Raw genomic sequence first — 18,081 nt, 5'->3', positions numbered from 1 at the left:
AAAAAAAAAAAAAAAAAAAAAAAAAAAAAAAATGTAGAACTCCAAAACTCAGGCAATCAAAAACTAAACGCCTTTTAAAATTTAATCTCTTTTGAAAACATATTATCTTAATTATTTCTGTAAATGCTGTGGCCATTAGGCAAATTAACACAAAACCCCAGATCAAAGTGCCATTCACACACAGACAACTTGCATAACATTAGGTAGCATGAAGGTGAACAGGTGCTATAAACAACCTCTTGGAATGTTTTTAATGTATCCACTAATAAAACCTTCTGAAGAGGTTAAAAAAATGCTAGAACACAAATTGATAATTAAAGGCAAGTTGATGGTACCTCAAAATTAAAGCTGTCAAGTGAGAAAATTATAATCAAAATTGTCTGTCTCTGTACTTCTCAAATCCTTCCCTGTGTAGTCACATAATATAAACATATATATGTATATATATGCATATGTTTCTGCATATGCATACGAAAAATCAAAGAGGCAAACACATAGCGGTGAATCACAGATAACACAAAAAGAATATGCAATCCAGTTTCATAAGTAGATATACCTATAAACACACACCCTCCGACACAGGCGGGCAAACAGGACATTTCCTGTTATAGAGCAATGTAGTTCTGAGAAATCATATGCACGGTTTTTGAGTTCTGTTACGTTCTTTGGAGAGTACATTATTTAAGAGAAGTCCACAGTTAGATATTTCTGGAAGTAAATAATCCTATCATTCATCATGTTTGGTAACTATAGGTTTTTTTTTTTCATTACCAGACATAGCCCATATTTTTTATTTAGAGTCAAATTTATTTTTTTCAAAGACATAATACCGTATAAAAGCGTGCTTCTCAACAGGGGGTGAGTACGCCCCCAGGGCACATCTGGCAATGTCTGGAGACATTTATGGTTGTCACAGTGGAAGAATGGAGATGCTGCTGGCATCTATGGTAGTGAACAGGGATGCAGCTAAACATCTTCAGTGCACAGGATAGCCCCTCTCAACATAGAATTTTCTGGACTAAAAAGGTCAGAGGTTGGGAAACCTGGATATGGATTATCACAAACATTTCAAAATTCCTCACGTAATGTCCCTCAAAGACTTGAAAAATGAGAAGCTGGAAGACACAAAAGAGAATTTTTTTAAATAGTACTTTGATTATGAAAAGAACAGTTGCGTTTTGTAGATGCTACAATATATTATTTCACCTAAAATATGTTCTTTTTTAAATTTTATTTTTATTTACTTATTTATTTTAATTGGGGTATAGTTGCTTTACAATGTTGTGTTAGTTTCTACTGTATAGTGAAGTGAATCAGTCATATGTATACATATATCTCCTCTTTTTTGGATTTCCTTCCCATTTAGGTAACCACAGAGCACTAGGTAGAGTTCCCTGTGCTATACAGCAGGTTCTCATTAGTTATCTGTTTTATACATAATAGTGTATATATGTCAACCCCAATCTCCCAGTTCATCCCATCCTACCCCCCCACACAAAGTGTGCTCTTAAAATCTACCACCTGTAGTTGCATTACAGTCAAACTGTGAGAAATGCTGGAAAATCAGCAAGGATCTCAGAAAAAAAAACATTTACCCTGAGACACCCTTCACTGAACAAGGAGAGTATCCTAACCGATTGTGTTAAAATCAAATAAAGTAAGATATAACAAAAGCTAACTTTTTAGCCAGTGAAAAATAGACACGTCTGGCATTTAAAGTCCTACATGTGTGTATCCATCCAATTCCATAGCATCAGAGCTCTGATGTTCAGTAATATAATAATATTATTTGTGCGATCAGTCAAGGTATAAAATGTGCGTACCCTCAGTCTTTAATATTAATAAGTCTTGTAACTAGCAGTTTCTCGCAGCTCCGAATTCTTGAGCACAACTAGAAAGGGCACTTATCCTGAAAAATCTAATAAATTTACAGTTTTATATACTTCCTTCAATTGTAAAAGTCTTGTTCAATAAACTTTAAAATGCCACTATAGAGCAATAACACAGACAGTATAAACCCAGCCCTGGGAAAGCTGTGCAACTAGAAATTGTTCCCCTTTCTGCTAGAGCAATAAAGTTTTATATGTTTGAACTGACTGTAAAAAGGTTTGAATGTTGGCAACTGGGGAATAATCTGTCTTCTTTATAGTTATTATCATATTTCCCACAAGACCCCTTGGTCTGTGTCAATCCTTCTTGTATATGACACCTTTGTACTGTCAGCGAAAGCAAGACTACTTTACTTTTTTTTTTTTTAACTATAGGACTTGTATCTGTTTTCCTTCAGATTACAGCTAACAGGAATAAATTATTTCTGACAAGCATCTATTGCAGCATTTTACCAAATAAAGCCGGTTGTGAGCTGCTTTTCCAAGAGTGGGGGGAGGGGGGGAACCTCCCCTCTTCTTCTCTCTCTTTCTCTCCACTGATTCAAATGCAATTTTGGGATGGGTAAATTGGAGGAAATGCCAATAAAAAGAGATTTGTAGGAAAGTTGCTCTGAACGCCAGAGCCCATTGTAACAAGGTGGCTGGGTCCTCAGGAGTGCTATTGGATGTGTGTGGAGGAGAGGTTTAGGAAAAGGGAGGGGGGAACCAACCCTTTTCCTTCCAGACATGTCTCAGGTTTGAGAGCAGCTGTGCTGCTGGGTTCAGACAGAAAGCCGAATCCAGCACAAGCGGCTAGAGCTTCCCAGACTCTGATGAACAGCCAGTGAGGACACAGTGGCTCTGACCAGCAGGGGCAGACACCCAAGCTCTCCCATGGAGGCTTGGGCTCTTGGTTAACAGGTCATCTCAGATGAAACGAGCTTAGGCTCGTGATAATCAGCAAAGAGTCAGTGTGTGTGTGTTCGTGTGTATTTATGTGCGTTTGGGAGGGGCGGTGTTAAGGGGCAGAGGGTCTCTTCCCCTCTCCCTCTCCCAGCCCCACCACCATAAGTTAACAACAGATAAAGGAACCTGTACCCAGGAATCCATGACACACAACCCAGCTTGACTAAAACACTCCCCTCTCTCTCCCAACTCTGCACCACCATTCTCAAGTGCCCCTGCCTTCCCGCATTTAGAATAACACAGCGGAACAAGTTAGAGAGGGATAAATAGGTACTTGCAAACACCAGGTTTTTAAACATCAAAAGACATTATATGGCCGGTGGTCCATGGAACTGGCACAAGAAGTCTCTGCACTTTGGAACAAAGTCTCTCTAAGAGACCATGGGAACAGGATGGCCAGGCACATGGAGATAGATATAGACATATATGCCTGTGCATAACCCTGTGAGGGCACACGCACACTCAAACACAACTCAGCCAACTCAAAGTGAACAGTCAACTCAAATATGGAAGTTCTGGTGCGGGAGGGTAAATGCAAAATTATATTCATAAATATAGCAAATCTATCGGAATGGGGCCATGCAAATAAAACTGAGTAAATACGACTCATCTCAGTGACCCTGGGAACAGCCTGAGCCTCACGCTCATGAAGGTGAGCTCAGGGTGTCCTCTTTTTCCCCCTCGTTCTCCACGAGTGCTCAGGGCCACATTCTGACACATCCTCCTCACTCAGTTCGCACAACAAACATTCTAACGTACGTACGGTGACACCAAAAAACCTCATCACCATAAGCGCCTCATATATCAGGAGGCTCAAAGAGCACTGTATCCCCTCTTACTCCCCACTCCACCCCAGAACTGCTACAGACTAGCTTGTTAACAAAGGTGGACTCTCATGCCTCTTAATATCCCTTGAAATGGCAGCTGCCTCCTGGAAAACCATGGATCCATACTAACGGTTTTGTATTCTCTTCAAAATAGGTTCTTGGGCTTCCCTGGTGGCGCAGTGGTTGAGAGTCCGCCTGCCGATACAGGGGACGTGGGTTCGTGCCCCGGTCCGGGAAGATCCCACGTGCCGCAGAGCGGCTGGGCCCGTGAGCCATGGCCGCTGAGCCTGCGCGTCCGGAGCCTGTGCTCCGCAACGGGAGAGGCCACAACAGTGAGAGGCCCGGGTACCGCAAAAAAAAAAAAAAAAAGGTTCTTGATATAGGTCAAAAGTTCTTGGGTTGGGTCATATATCACAGTGATATTAATAAAAGGACAACAGATGCTTTAAAAAATTTTTGGTATGTAACACAGATAGAGAAAAGTACACAAATCACAAAGTGTACAGCTCAGTGAAAAAATACAAAATGCTTTACAAATGTGCACATCGTTTTCCTGCAAAGCCCATGCCCAAAGAGTAAAGTATGTAACACAGGCATCGAATTCATCAAAGGTGTTCATGAAATGCAGATTTCCAGGCCACAGAGAAAACCTGCTGAGGCCAAGCCTGTGAAGCTGCATTTCATAAACAGCCCCAGGCTATGCTTGAGAACAACTGACATTGCCTGCTTGAATACACCAGCAATGCCCCTCCTGAACCCCAATCATTCCCTTTTTCAAAGATGAAGGGCCTCAGCACACACATTTCTGAGATCATAGTTGGTGAAGTTCAAAGATTGGCACTGTGTTTTGACACAGAAAAGAAAGGGATTTAGAAAAATAACTAATCAACAAGGGAAAAGAATTGTCCTGGAAGCTCTGCGTCATCCTGCCTTTCCCCTGAACTCTGTAGTCTGCAAATCTTACTATTCTGGGCATCCTAGTGGAATTTTAAAAATGCAGAGAGGCAAGAGTCTCCTGAAAAGGCCAGAAGTTGGATCTCTCCTCCTCTTCCTTTATTATTGTCCTTTTTATAAATTTTAAACAAATCCAGGGATTTGTACCTCACTGGTCCTAAAATACACCTTCCTTCCTGAACCCAAAAGGAGTTGGTTTTTGTCGGGACATATTTCAAGACAATATCCTGGGACCGCAGAGGTGCTCAGGAAGACACCACGGTAGGGCCAGCCTTTAGAATAAGTAAGGAGCAGAAGGAACCCACTAAGCCCAGGGAAGACTCTCATTTAGAGGGTCTGGTGTCACTGTTCCCAAGCTTATAGATTCTCTCCCTTATCTGATTATATGTGGAACTCGACCAAAACACAAATAGAGCAAAAAAGGCAGATCAGTGGGCATAAGGTATTACTGCTACATTCTACTACTTCTCAACTATCAATTACCACAAACGCTACTACTACTATAACAAGTTCTGATGCCTGCTATGCGTGACGCATCATTCTACACTCTGTAGATGCATCACATCCTCAGAGCTTCTCTTACTCAAATGTACCAACAATATTATTTCGTGAGAGACAAGATCCTGTCACAGGTTAGTACCATTTTTCTTTATACATGGATTTCATTCCCATTCCATTCAAGGCTGAATATAAGGACGTCTGAGTGTGTAAACTAGACAAGTGCAGGAAGAGAACTCTTCTGTTAAAAACTGTCAATAAGTTGAGGAAATAACAAGAGAGGCTATATACTAGATGCCTTGGGACAACCAAAGATACCTTCTTTCTATAAGGAACAGCTAGTCTAGTGAGAAAAGCCAGAAAAAGCAAAAGAAAGCTCTATGTTATAAAAGCATTATAATGAAGTAGATGACAAGTCATTGAAGCAGAGGGAAGTGGGAGGCCAATTATAAGAAAAAGTATATACAGGATATATCCTTTTTTGGAGAAAATGTTAATACCCTTAGCAAGATAGTCTCATGTGAAACAATCAGAGAAATACCAAATAACTGTATATAGCCAGCTGTTACATACAGCAGTACAAATCTGAAGAATCAAGAGAAGAGAAGATTCAATGCAAGTTGTAATTACTGGGAAAAAAATAAGAAGCAGCGAAGTTTGAAGGATGGATAGAGACTCGATATACAGAGAAGACAAGAAAGCAGCCCAGGAGGAGCAGGGGGACAGCAAGGCAACCAACTTGCCTGGAAGGTCTGGACCCATGAGTGAGAAAGAGGAATAGGGAAAAGGACGCAGGGAGAAAGACTGTCCCCTCACCTCACCAGTGGGCACCACATGCTAACGTCAGACTTGGAGCAGAGTCCAGACCACGGTTGACCGGGCCAACCAACCTAGGTCCTTCTGCTCCTGTGGAAATACTGAGGATCTCTGAAAGCTTAAATGACAATCCAAAAATCCCCAGAAGGTGGACCATCTTAAGGACAGGGTTCCTAGTGACATGACCTCAGAGGCAGCAACTAGATCTCAGAGGATGAGGTTGGGCTGAGGAACATCTTCTATAGAAGAGCTCCAGAGAAAGACCAAAAGCTGCTAGAGGTGAGGCCTGTGCTTCAGCAAGAAGCACTTTCCAAGCTAAAAGAAGGACAATGATGGGCATGGATTAATGTCCTCCTAACTCCAAAATTCAGTGATTCTGTGAAAGCTCTGAACAGGAGGGTGAGGCATACCACAACTCTTAGGTGACTGCGGTCCCCTGCGAGAGTTTCCGAGGCTCCCACTGACCCGGTGCCTACAATATAAACATCCATCCAGGGTGGTGTCCTTGCTGACGTGACCACCACTGAAAGCAAAGAGACACACTTTAACATCAGACAAGAACAGCACTGTTTGGGTAAAAGCATGTGAAGCTGCTAGCTTGAGAACATTAATTTCTTGGGTGAAGTTCTTTGCTGGATCCTTGATACAAGGTATTGTTTTGTCACTAACTGCAGAAATAATGGTAATACTTTGGTGCTTGCGTAATGTTTTATAGCCTGCCCACGCTTTCATTAGTATGAGTGTGTTTAATCTTGATAATAAATCTATGAGGTGGTATTATCCCCACACCATAGAAGAGAAAATTAACACCCAGAGAGGGTAAATGACTTGTTCAAGGCCACACAGCATGTAATCACCAGAGCTAGATGAGGGCCCCTATTAACCAAGTCCTCACAGTTTACTAAATACTTGCCATGTGCAAGACACAGGGCTGGCCACCACCAGGACACAAAGATGGGTCGTAAAGGTCACGGGAACCCAATACAAAGGGAAAGCACCTTGCTCATGGAACCCGGTCACCATTCAGTTCACTTCCCTTCACGTCACCTAGGCTGGCTGGACTCCTTCCGTCATCCCACCTGAGGCCGGGTCTCCCCCTGGCATGCTCACCTTTATTACGTCTCCAGCACAGGCTCTGTACTACTTGACAAGGAGGTAATAAAGAGGACCACTGTCTGCCCCTCTTCCTCCCATCTCACAGCAAAGCCCCACATCCCAGGCAGTGGGAGAACAGCTAGGCACTGGCTACATAAAGTGGCAGGGAATCTTCTGGGGCCACTAAGGAAGCCAAGTAACATGAATCATGAACTTCTCTCCCAGGGAACCAGAACACCCCTCAGCAGTCCCCAGTGGAGAAATCAACAGAGCCCCCAGCTCCCCCAGCATGCCTCCCTGCTTCTCCATAACCCAGCAATCAGGGCATGTTCTGCTTCCTGCAGCCCCGGGGATCCCGAGCCCCTCGGGAGCTGCCAAGGCTTTCTGATGTACAGGCTGCTGCTAATACCGTGTTATTAAGCACACATTTGTCTCCACTCCTCTGCGCACGCCTGCCTCCCTGCCTGAAGAAAAGCCACACGTGCTCGCACAGAGGGACATGGCGGAGGGCTCTGGAACCCACAAAGGGAAATCAGCATGCCAAGGGTTAAGCACACCCTGTAATAAGCATCTCTGTTCCGGCATGTGGCGAAAGCCCATTACCTCCTGCCACATTACCTCATTCATTTCTTATATGCGGATGGTTTATTTTCCCATGAGCACCCTGGCTCTCAGTATTAAGTCCCCTCCTTCGCCTCTATTTCTCTATCCATCACATTTAACACTCTGACAGTAACAGTCTATAATGTTTCTATTCTACAAAACCGCTCTGTCAACTCCAGGCTTCCAGAGCAGCAACTGAGGAAAATAAATAACATCAACGCCAGGGACGACAGCATCACAGCTCCCTTTCTGCTGGGCTTTTTTAAATTTTATATTATTCTAAAAAGGGAACAAAAAAAGAAAGGGGATGGGGGAAGGTAGAAGCAAGGAAGAGAATTTCCTTCTCATCCAGTAGACAGACCTGAAGGGGTAGGCACGGCATTTCCCTTCCAGGCAAAGAAGTGATTTCCCCTCTCTGCTCTCAAATCCCCTGACCACCCCCCTTCCATGTTCATGGTGGTTTATGGAAGCACTGGTATTTACTGCACTGCATTCCCTGTACCTGCCACCACAGAAGCAAAGCAACAACGTCGAGTGGGTACTGGGCACCCCATTCACAGTGTAGAGTGATTCATAAATTCTTGTCATCTTTTCTGGAAAAAAGAGACCATGGAGGAGATGCAGGCTGTCCACGGGTCTGTAACCTTTGTTCTGGGGAGACACCCAGGGAACAGAGACTCTGGAAGCCAGGAGCAGGTAGAAAGGTAAGAAAACATTAACTCCTGAGAAAGAAACCACTCTAGAAAGCTGCCCCGTCTCCCTATTCCTAGGGGTTTACCAAAACTGGGTGGATTTCATCTTTTTAGATATAAATCACTTAAAAACATATTATCTTTCCTCTAGCTTCTTTAAAAGATATCCAGATAGATAGATAGATGGATAATCTTGAACATAACTTGGCTTCCTCTTCAGAACCCAAATCATTCGTCATTATGAATGCCAATTATCACCCAGGCCCACTGCTAGGTGGGAGTCTGCAAGCCTGTTTTACGTAAACTCCATCTGCTGGGCTTTTTATAGTTATACTGAGCCTCGCCGAGTCTCCTCTTCTTCGCAGGTAGTACAGTGTTATAGTTCACATGGCTGTGGTACCAGATCCTGGAAGCCAAAGCTGACCTTGATTGATGGGCTGTGGGACCTTGTTTCTGATCCCCTCCCTGCTGGGTCCTCACCTGTAAAATGGAGACAATCGTGTTTCCTAGCTCCTGGGGTGGCTGTGAGGATTCCCTGAGTTAATACCCATGAGTGTTAAAGACAGTGTCTGCCAGTAGTAAGTGCCCAGTAAATATTAGTGATGACCATGCATATATTCTAGCAGGGGTGGGGAAACCAGACAACCATCCAGTTAGAATCATGTTTGAAATAAGAGTCAAGGGGTTTGGCGGCGGGGGGGGCCTTTGGGCACTCTGTTAAGTCAATTACACAAACTGATGTGCTCGGAGCCTTTACTGGGTCACGTAGAGGCCTTCTGTGCCAACGGCCCCTCGCTTCACATGGGGGAGGCTGCCAACAGTGGGTGCTGAATGGTGAGATGTATCAATAACCACGGCGAGATTCATTCAGGATCAGGAAAGAACGAGGGGACGGAAGACAAAACGAGAAAAACAACTAACGGCCTTTCACTGAACACAGCCAAACACAATTCTGTGATGCCTTCTATTCCTCTCCTCAGGGCTGTTTCTCAGAGAAAGGGAATAAGAGGTACTGTGTATGAAACTGCCTCGATAGGTATGAAATACTCCGTGCGTCATTCTTTTTACCAACAGGACCATTACTATTACTCAGCTTTGCACCCAAGAGCAGTTAAAAGGCACTTTGTTGTTGTTTTGTTTCTGTTTTATGTTGAGTTATAATTACTTCACAATGTTGTGTTCGTTTCAGGGGTACAGCAAAGTGATTTAGCTTATATATGTGTATGTAGACATACATACATATATTCTTTTTCAGATTCTTTTCCATCATAGGTTATTACAGGATATTGTATATACTTCCCTGTGCTATACAGTAGGTCCTTGTTGCTTATCTATATTCTATATAACAGTAGTGTGTATCAGTTAATCCTGCACTTTTAAACCTAAAGGTATTCAGAGGTGGGCATCTTGCTTTCTCCCTCTGCTGCTACATAAGGGGTCATGGAATTTCCTTTTTCCATCTCAGGTGTGGTAGAATGGAGAAAAGGACAGGTTCGGGGCCTAACCCTCTCGATAATGGGTACCGTGGGGATTCACTCACATCCACCTCGACTGCCCAGACCCACTCCCCACCAAGGGGAGGTCAGACTCCAGCACATCTCAGCCTTACAACTACACCTGCATTCCAACTGAAGGGGCCGATGAGAGAAAAAAGTTAAGACCAAGTGGGATGGAGTATTTCTGATACCCGGAGGCAAGGAGGAACTGGTTCCCAATACTTCATTTCTTGTCTGGTTCAATTCTAAACATCACAAACAACTTGCTGAGGAAAGATTACTTCTGCTTTTATGACGTTTGTGTGTTGCAGGGCAGGGCGGGTGATACAAGGACTCTACTCAGACTAACTGACTTTATTTCATTATTTTATTTTATTTTTTTAATTTATTTCATTTATTTATTTATGGCTGCATTGGGTCCTCGTTGCCGCACGCGGGCTTTCTCTAGTTATTGTGAGCGGGGGCTACTCTTCATTCAGCGTGCGGGCTTCTCACTGCGGTGGCTTCTCTCATCGCAGAGGATGGGCTCTAGGTGCGCGGGCTGCAGTAGTTGTGGCACGTGGGCTCAGGAGTTGTGGCTCGCGGGCTCTAGAGCTTAGGCTCAGCCGTTGTGGCGCACGGGCTTAGTTGCTCCGCGCCATGTGGGATCTTCCCGGACCAGGGCTCGAACTCGTGTCCCCTGCATTGACAGGTGGATTCTTAACCACTGCGCCACCAGGGGAGCCCTATTTCATCATTTTAAATGATCATATTTCATTAGTGCCACTCATAGTATTCCTTGACACTTCAATCTTTCTATTTTGGTGACAGAAAGGCAAAGGTGAGCTCATGGCACCAAAGGTGTCCCCCCTAGGGAAGGAGTGAGCCTTTCATACAATTTCTTTCCAACAAATTAACATTGAGAATGCCTATGTATAAAGAAGGCACTGGAGGGATAATACATAGGCAGGCACAGTTCCTGTGTTCAAACGTTTGTAATTTAGTGAAGAGAGAGGAACTTAGGCACAAATGACTAAAATTAAAGGTTGAATCAAGGGTTGAAAAATACATGCTAATAAAAGCTGTAAGTATTTGTTATAGGAACAAGGTAGAAGGGGTAATTAATCTGAATGGGGGTCTCAGGAGAGCTTCCAGATTTTCACAGAAAGAGTGATTTGGGGGAGGCTACAGAGCTTTCTTTCGGTCATTAAGCATTCAGCTGTTAGAGTCATTCAAACTAGGTTCAAATCCTTATTCTGCCAATTCCTACATGGGTCATTTAGGGCAAGTTATTTAACCCCTCTAAGCTCAGTTTACTGGTCCATATAATGGGGACAATGATAGTATAGGCCTTACAGCTTTGCAGGGAGCATTAAAAGAAATAATGAATGTGAATAACACAGTGTCTGTTAACCCCTAAGTTAGTAGTAGCTATTTTTATTATGATTATCCTTCCCCAAACCCTATGAAGTAGGTGATGTTATGATTTCACTTTCAGTATTGAGGAAACAAGCACAAGACAAATTAGGTAACCTGCCCAGTGTCACATAGTAGACGGAGGATCCAGGACACAAATTCGGGTCAGTCTGACTCCGAAGTCCAAGATTTTCTTTCCCATTCTATTTTATTCGGATCGACTGCAAACTCTGACTCCTCACAGAAAGGAGGCCCCAGAAACTTGAGAGCTAAGTCTTGGAATCACCTGCAAATAAAGTATGATTCTAGGAGATCACACTCTGTCTCTAGGGAGACAAAGTCAAGTGAATGTCAGAGATGTAGCCCATAAAAAAAAGTGAACTATTATACAGAAACAATCACAATATTCTATGAAACTAAATAATTTGCCCCAATTTGGAATGAACGAAACTCTAGCCAGCATCCAAATTCCCTCCCTTTCCTAATTTCCTTGCTTTTATTAATGCCAAGCCCATCCTCCCAGGTAACCAGATTGGAAAACCTATAAACACAGATACATAGAAGTAAAGACGGATGACATCTCAGAGCCTAGTTCAAACTTGTATACAACGCAGCAGAAGCTTCTGTGACAACCCTGGCAAAGCCTCATTTCTGACAGTTACAGGCTTAAGTGGGCATCTGTGACCACACCTTCTGGCTATTTGGGGACAGTTATAATTGTTAAACAGTTTTTCATTTCATTGTACTGAGTCATCTGTCATCTCAAAAGTTAATAAATGAATTAAATGATTCAGTCATCCTTGAGTCATACCTATCCTTCAACCTCCTTCTCTAGGTGGTCAGCAGGTTCTGCTAATCTTTCTTTCAAAATAGCCTGATCCTTTTCATTCCCCGAAATACCATTCGTTTATTTAGACCCCGTGTCCTTTTGTCTCCTGGCTGAAGTTCCTGTCTTCAATCTCTCTCCAGTCTAGTACGCCCTGCACATTTTCACCAGACAGAAGGTCCTTAAGTCTGGTTTCAGCATATGTCATCTGTGCTCAGGGAACCACTGGGCCTCCATTTCTTACCACTTATCTAAACCCTTCTGCTGGACACACAGTGCCACAGGATCAATAACAACCACATGGGGCTCATTTTACCCACTGCATCCTCTTCCCAATATTTCCTCCAATTTGGTCTAAATGACCATTTCAGAGGACAGTCCCACAAACAGACCATGCATATAGAAACAGGTGTATCGAAATTTTATGGAACGTGTCTAGGGCCATATAACCACATATGGATGAGCCAGGACTTGCTTTTCAGATTCCCTGTCTAGGGACATCAAGATAGGATATGGTACTAAAGGTGCCTGACTCTGCAGAATGTTGGGGTCAGTGGGTAAGATGGTATCTATATGACTCCCTCGTTCATACGATGAATGATTATGGAGCACCTACTATATGCCCAAGCCTGTCCTAAAAAATTGGGAGAAGAATATAAAAAGGCAATAAACTCAAAGTACTTACAGTCCAATGGGAAAATAAACATGTAAAAATTAAAATGATGTGCAAAAAATAAAATTACAAAGACTAATTAATCTAAGTCGTATATTACCTTGAAGGAATATACAAGGCAAAATGAACACAAAGAAGAAATATCTAACACTGGATCAGAGTACTCGGGCTAGGATTTGCACAATTAGCAATAGTTTCACCATGGGGATGGTAGGTACGGGAATTCCTAATAGAGGAGACGATTTCTGAAGTATGAGGGGGAAAAAGTAGCAGGTTTTAGGTATTTGCAGCCTGTGATGAAATAGAAGAAAATGGTAGGAAAGAGCCCTGCAGAAATCGACAAGGGCTACATCATAAGGTTAACGTAGGTTACACTAAAGTCTTCAGGGTTCATCCTGAAGACTTCAGCCTTGCGTCCATCATACCTGCACACTCAATGATGATCAGATTTAAAGCATACTCCAGAGGGTATGCCACAGAAACGCACAATTCCCAGCAGGCTATAAAGCTACATCTTCTCTTCCACTCAGGAAAGCATATGGGACTTCAAGTGAGTGAAAGTGACATTTTTACGGTGATAATTTGAATTAGTTTAAAATTTTAAATAATTTGCAAACCGCAGGTCTTAGACTGTTATTAATATCAAAATTACTTGTGACATACTTCACAACCGATCATGACACGATAGTTTTGAGATTCAGGACTACAGCTTTTGACATTGGGACTGCCAGTGAAGAATTCTCAATGGGGGTACGGCAAGCAGGTTTGCATGTTAAGAGTGTCATGGTGGGCCTTAGAGAGGGTGGATAGTGAGAAGATATTTGAGGCAGAGATACCAGCTAGGAGGTCAGCTGTCCGGGTGAAAGACATGAGGGCCTGACCTAGGACAGTGGCAGATGGAGAGGACACATGATATGGGATATAGTTAGGGTGTGTTTGTTTACTTTTGTATTCCCTCACCTGGTACCAACTCTGGCATAAAGCATTCAATAAATTTTTACTGCCAGAATCAACACAAATTGGCTAATGATTAGATGGGGGGGCAGGGTAGGCTTAGAAAAAAGAGTCTAACACAGATAGGAGGTTTCTGGATTGGGCAGATGAAAGAGAGAAGGAATAGAGGAAGAAGATTTGATGTGGACCAAGGGGCTGAGGGGGTCTGCCCTGGATGTGCAGAGTTTGAGGATTCTGTTGAATGTAGACGCAGAGATGCCCGCTTGGCAGTTATACACGCAGGTCTGAAACTCACAGCATCAGTCTGGATGGAAAACACAGGTTTTAATTTACCACTTGTTCGATAAATATTTACTGGATATTTGCTTTGGTTCAGGCATTGTGCTGTTCAATGGGGATGCAGAGGTTGGCAAGAAAGAGAAGTCCCCTGTCCTCAGGGAGATTACAAGTAGATACATTTGTGAGCCACAAGTACTGAGGTGATAAATGGAGTCATGGGCAACGGTGGGGAATATCGCAGCGGTGAGTCGAAAGAGATGCACCCCTGAGGTTTGCTATGAAGCAAATCAGGATGAAATGGAAATCAGGAGAGGTGAGAGTTTCACTGAGGAAAGATCATTAGTAGTAAATACAGCATGAGTCTACAACTGGAAAGAGTGTAGATCGGATTTGTTAGCTGGGAGCTCCCATGTCCTGGAGAGGCAGAGATCTCACCTCAGCAGAAGCACAGAAACTTTCTAGAAGTTAGAAATCTTAGAATCAATGGGAGGTGGAGGGGGGAGGTGCGTAAAGTCTGGCATAGCCCTACCTGAAGGCTTCACGGAAGTAGGACCTGAGTCAGGAGGTGCAGAAGGTACACTGGACAGTTTTAGACAAAATCGAAACAGAACATGGCACGTGAAAAGGGCTGGCCTTAGAGAACACTGACCTAACTCTTCTGAAAGGCAAACAGGGAAATAAGATAACCTCTGATTAGCGACTGGTTGCTAAAAGAAAGGTATTGTGGTGTTCGGGGCAGTAGATCTCCCTCCTGGAGTCTATGGTCAGATCAGTTCTTCACTGGTTACGTGATACTCAGGAAAAGGCCTTGCTCTTAACTAGCTGGGCCTGGAGAGCACAAGTATGTGAAAGCTGCAACGGAATGACAGATATACTAAGTAAGAACACATGAGAACAGCTGAAGGTGCAGCTCTCCCTCTGTTCTACTATGTGAGGCAGCCCTAGCTAGAGGTCAAGGAGAAAGAGTGGAGGCAGGGGGCAGGGGTGGCGACATGGGAGCTCTTCTAAGCAACGAAGGTAGTGTAAACATCTACAGAGTAAAGGAGACACCTACCTGAAGGATGCCATACAAATGTCACACTTCACCCTCAAAGACATATGTCCTGCTCTACTAAATGTACAAGACCAACAATTTTTGGCATTTCTCCATGCCAGATTTGTCTTCAGGCCCTCTTAGGTATTACGGTAACTGTAATACCTCCGTGATTCCTCTGGAGGCACCCAGAGAATAGCAGGCCCACCCTAAGGACCAGGTTAAAGCTACCATGCTGCCTTCCTTCCCCCAGAGAGAGTCTGAATTGCAGGGCTGGTTCAGAGATAATGCTTCTTGTAGCTCCAAGTCAGATCTTACTGGGAATATAAACCTGCCGTGTTTCAGTGCCAGTGGGGAGGGCCCCTAATCCCACATCTTCTCCCCTTCTGCAGAGACCTCAGTACATACACAGTTACTTTGGCAGACAGAGGTCCCAGGAAGGACCCCAATCACACAGGCACCCCTCTGGGGATTAGCACAGTTGGGCCAAGGCTCACAGATGCCATATGCTATGGTGAAAAGAACCCAATCTGGGTTTAGTCTTCGTGCTACAACTTACTAACTCCATGACTTTGGGTAAGTTACCTAACCTCTCTGTGCCTTGGTTTCCTTATGTGAAATTAGAACATAATTAAAACGCTCCCCTATAACACACGGTTGCTGTGAAAATTAGGTAAGTTAATGCTCCCTGAAAGGTCTTTTGATTTTAATCCTATTTTTAATACATTTACAACATAAAAACACATCCACGACGTACATATTATGATTCCCATATGCTGCTGAGTCTTGGGCCCAGCCTTGTCTCCATTCCCCCATCCCCACCTCACCGCTAGCCCCTACAGGTAACCATTTTCATTCCTTTCTTGTATATCTCTTCAGTGTCTTTTGAAAGGTTGTTTTCAGTGTAAAGTGCTCTATAAATTAGTGATCATTATTGCAGTAGGAAAGTGGGCTGGGAGGGGTAGGATGGGATGGATGTTTGTGTTATCTATAAGGGGCCCCACCTCCTCCAAGAAAACCTGCCTCATTATTACCAGAATCAGACTGATCCCTCTCATTCATTCATTCACTCATCCATTCAACCAACATTTGGTGAGTGCCTGCTCTACTCAACGTACTGGGGCTGAGCATCATCGTAATTCTAGGAATTCTAGCGAAGGTTAACAAGTGCATCTATGGTACTTTTGAGTTACATCATCCTCATTTACACTTACCCTCACCCTCATGCTATTTTTCTGCCCGGGTATAAGCTGCCTATGGCCAGTATACCATATACATTTATATGACCATATACCATATACATTTTTAGTATTTCCAATAGCATATGGTCTGGCGCACACAAATACATATAGTAAATGCTCAAACAGACCTGTGTACTTGAGCCGGTATGGGCAAGAAGTCCCATTAGATGATTCCGCCATAGTCAGACAAGCAATTTTGGGTTCAGCAGCCTTTCTACCAGCCCCTGAGAAAATCCAAGATGGCCTGCGAGTCCTGGGGTAGGCTCCGGACCGGGAGGATACTGTAGCCTCAGGTGTGGCTAGATGAGACCGAGAGAACAGTCTCCAGGTTCTTCCTTGGCAAGTAGAAGTGATAGAGCAGGAAAAGCAAAAGGAAGGGAGCTTAGAGCTGCTTAAAAGATGGTGAAAATGATCAAGGAGAGAAAATTCATCCTCACAAGGAAATGTTATAGGCCAGCTGTTCTCTGGTGTGAACTGTGTTGCACCAATATCACAACACAAGATATTCCAGCAACTACTGCCCCTGCCCAGACAGGCAAAATACTTCCTTTTTAAGATCTAAACACTCTCAATCACTTTATAGCACATCCTTGAGCTGCCCTTCAGAACCCTCTGCATTCTTAAGGATTCCTCCTCATTTTGCCACCATGTGGCTTTGTGACCTTCAACTATAATGTCATGTAGCCTCTCTGTGTCTCCACTGCTTCATCTGTAAAACGGGGATGGCAATTCCTGTTCTCCCTGTATGACGCTCATGGGAATCAAATGGGTTAACGTGATTCAGGTGTGCTATAAAAACAAAATGTATCACTGCTATTAGAATAAGTATGAGCTCTGATCTGGGGGGGAAAAAAGGTGTTATTTTTAAATGAAAAATTTCAAGGTAAGGACCGACTAATCACACACAGAGCAGTCATTTCACAGTCATTCTTTTTCTTTCCTTTTCTGATCTTCCAACCCTAGGGAGACCTTTCTGGCCTCTTCTCACAGCAGGCCTGACAACCACTTCCAAAAATATATAACATTAAAGGTTAATTCCAAATGCAAGCATAGAGTCCTTAATATTCCTCCCCCACTAGCCCTTTCATTCTGTCTGTCTGTCTGTCTGTCTGTCCAAGATGCCTTCCTTCCCAGAGAGCACAGCCCCCTCCCTTTCCAACCCCCTGGCCAGCATCCAACGTGGTGGAGATGATAACGGATAATGCAAACCTGCTGCCTGCAGACACTGGAGAGAGAGAGCACAGAGGGGAGGCCGAGGAGGAGCCGGTCAGGATGCATGTAATCAGAAGGGTTATCTAATGCTAGTTTCATTCTAATTGAGTCAGTACCATATGTCACCCTGCAATAACATTGCAAGCAGCATGCAACTGAATACATATTTAATTCACATAATGGGTACAGCAGTAGAAGTAATCAAGGCAGTTTGCCATAAGCCATAAAGAAATGTAGCTTGTTCCTATCAAGAAACATTTGGCACTTACGGAGAGAACTGTATCACCAGCGAGAGGGGAACTGCATTTCTGCAAAAGCTCAAGGGGGAAGGGGGAGGGATGGGTGTGGGAAGCACGGCGTGGGGGTGGGGGGGAGAGACGAGGAGACGGAGAAAGAAATGAAAGATGAAAACACCCAAGAAATGAGAGCCAGAACCTCGACCCATGGCGAATGAAAATCAATGAAGGGGGCTTCCCTGGTGGCGCAGTGGTTGAGAGTCCGCCTGCCGATGCGGAATAAATGAAAGATGAAAACACCCAAGAAATGAGAGCCAGAACCTCGACCCATGGCGAATGAAAATCAATGAAGGGGGCTTCCCTGGTGGCGCAGTGGTTGAGAGTCCGCCTGCCGATGCGGAAGACACGGGTTCGTGC

At 43.8% G+C, this 18,081-nt stretch overlaps 1 protein-coding gene across 4 annotated transcripts in view; it reads right to left on the bottom strand.

The window, feature by feature from the left end:
• PBX1 (PBX homeobox 1) overlaps positions 1 to 18,081 on the bottom strand; it is a 320,664-nt gene that overhangs the window by 176,448 nt on the left and 126,135 nt on the right. The gene's annotated exons all lie outside the window — the stretch shown is intronic.

Source organism: Neophocaena asiaeorientalis, unplaced genomic scaffold, assembly GCF_003031525.2.
Source record: "Neophocaena asiaeorientalis asiaeorientalis breed wild unplaced genomic scaffold, Neophocaena_asiaeorientalis_V1.1 scaffold283, whole genome shotgun sequence".
Classification (NCBI taxonomy): Eukaryota; Metazoa; Chordata; class Mammalia; order Artiodactyla; family Phocoenidae; genus Neophocaena; species Neophocaena asiaeorientalis.
Note: the sequence above shows the minus strand (reverse complement) of the source record. Positions and strands in the feature narration are given on the sequence as shown.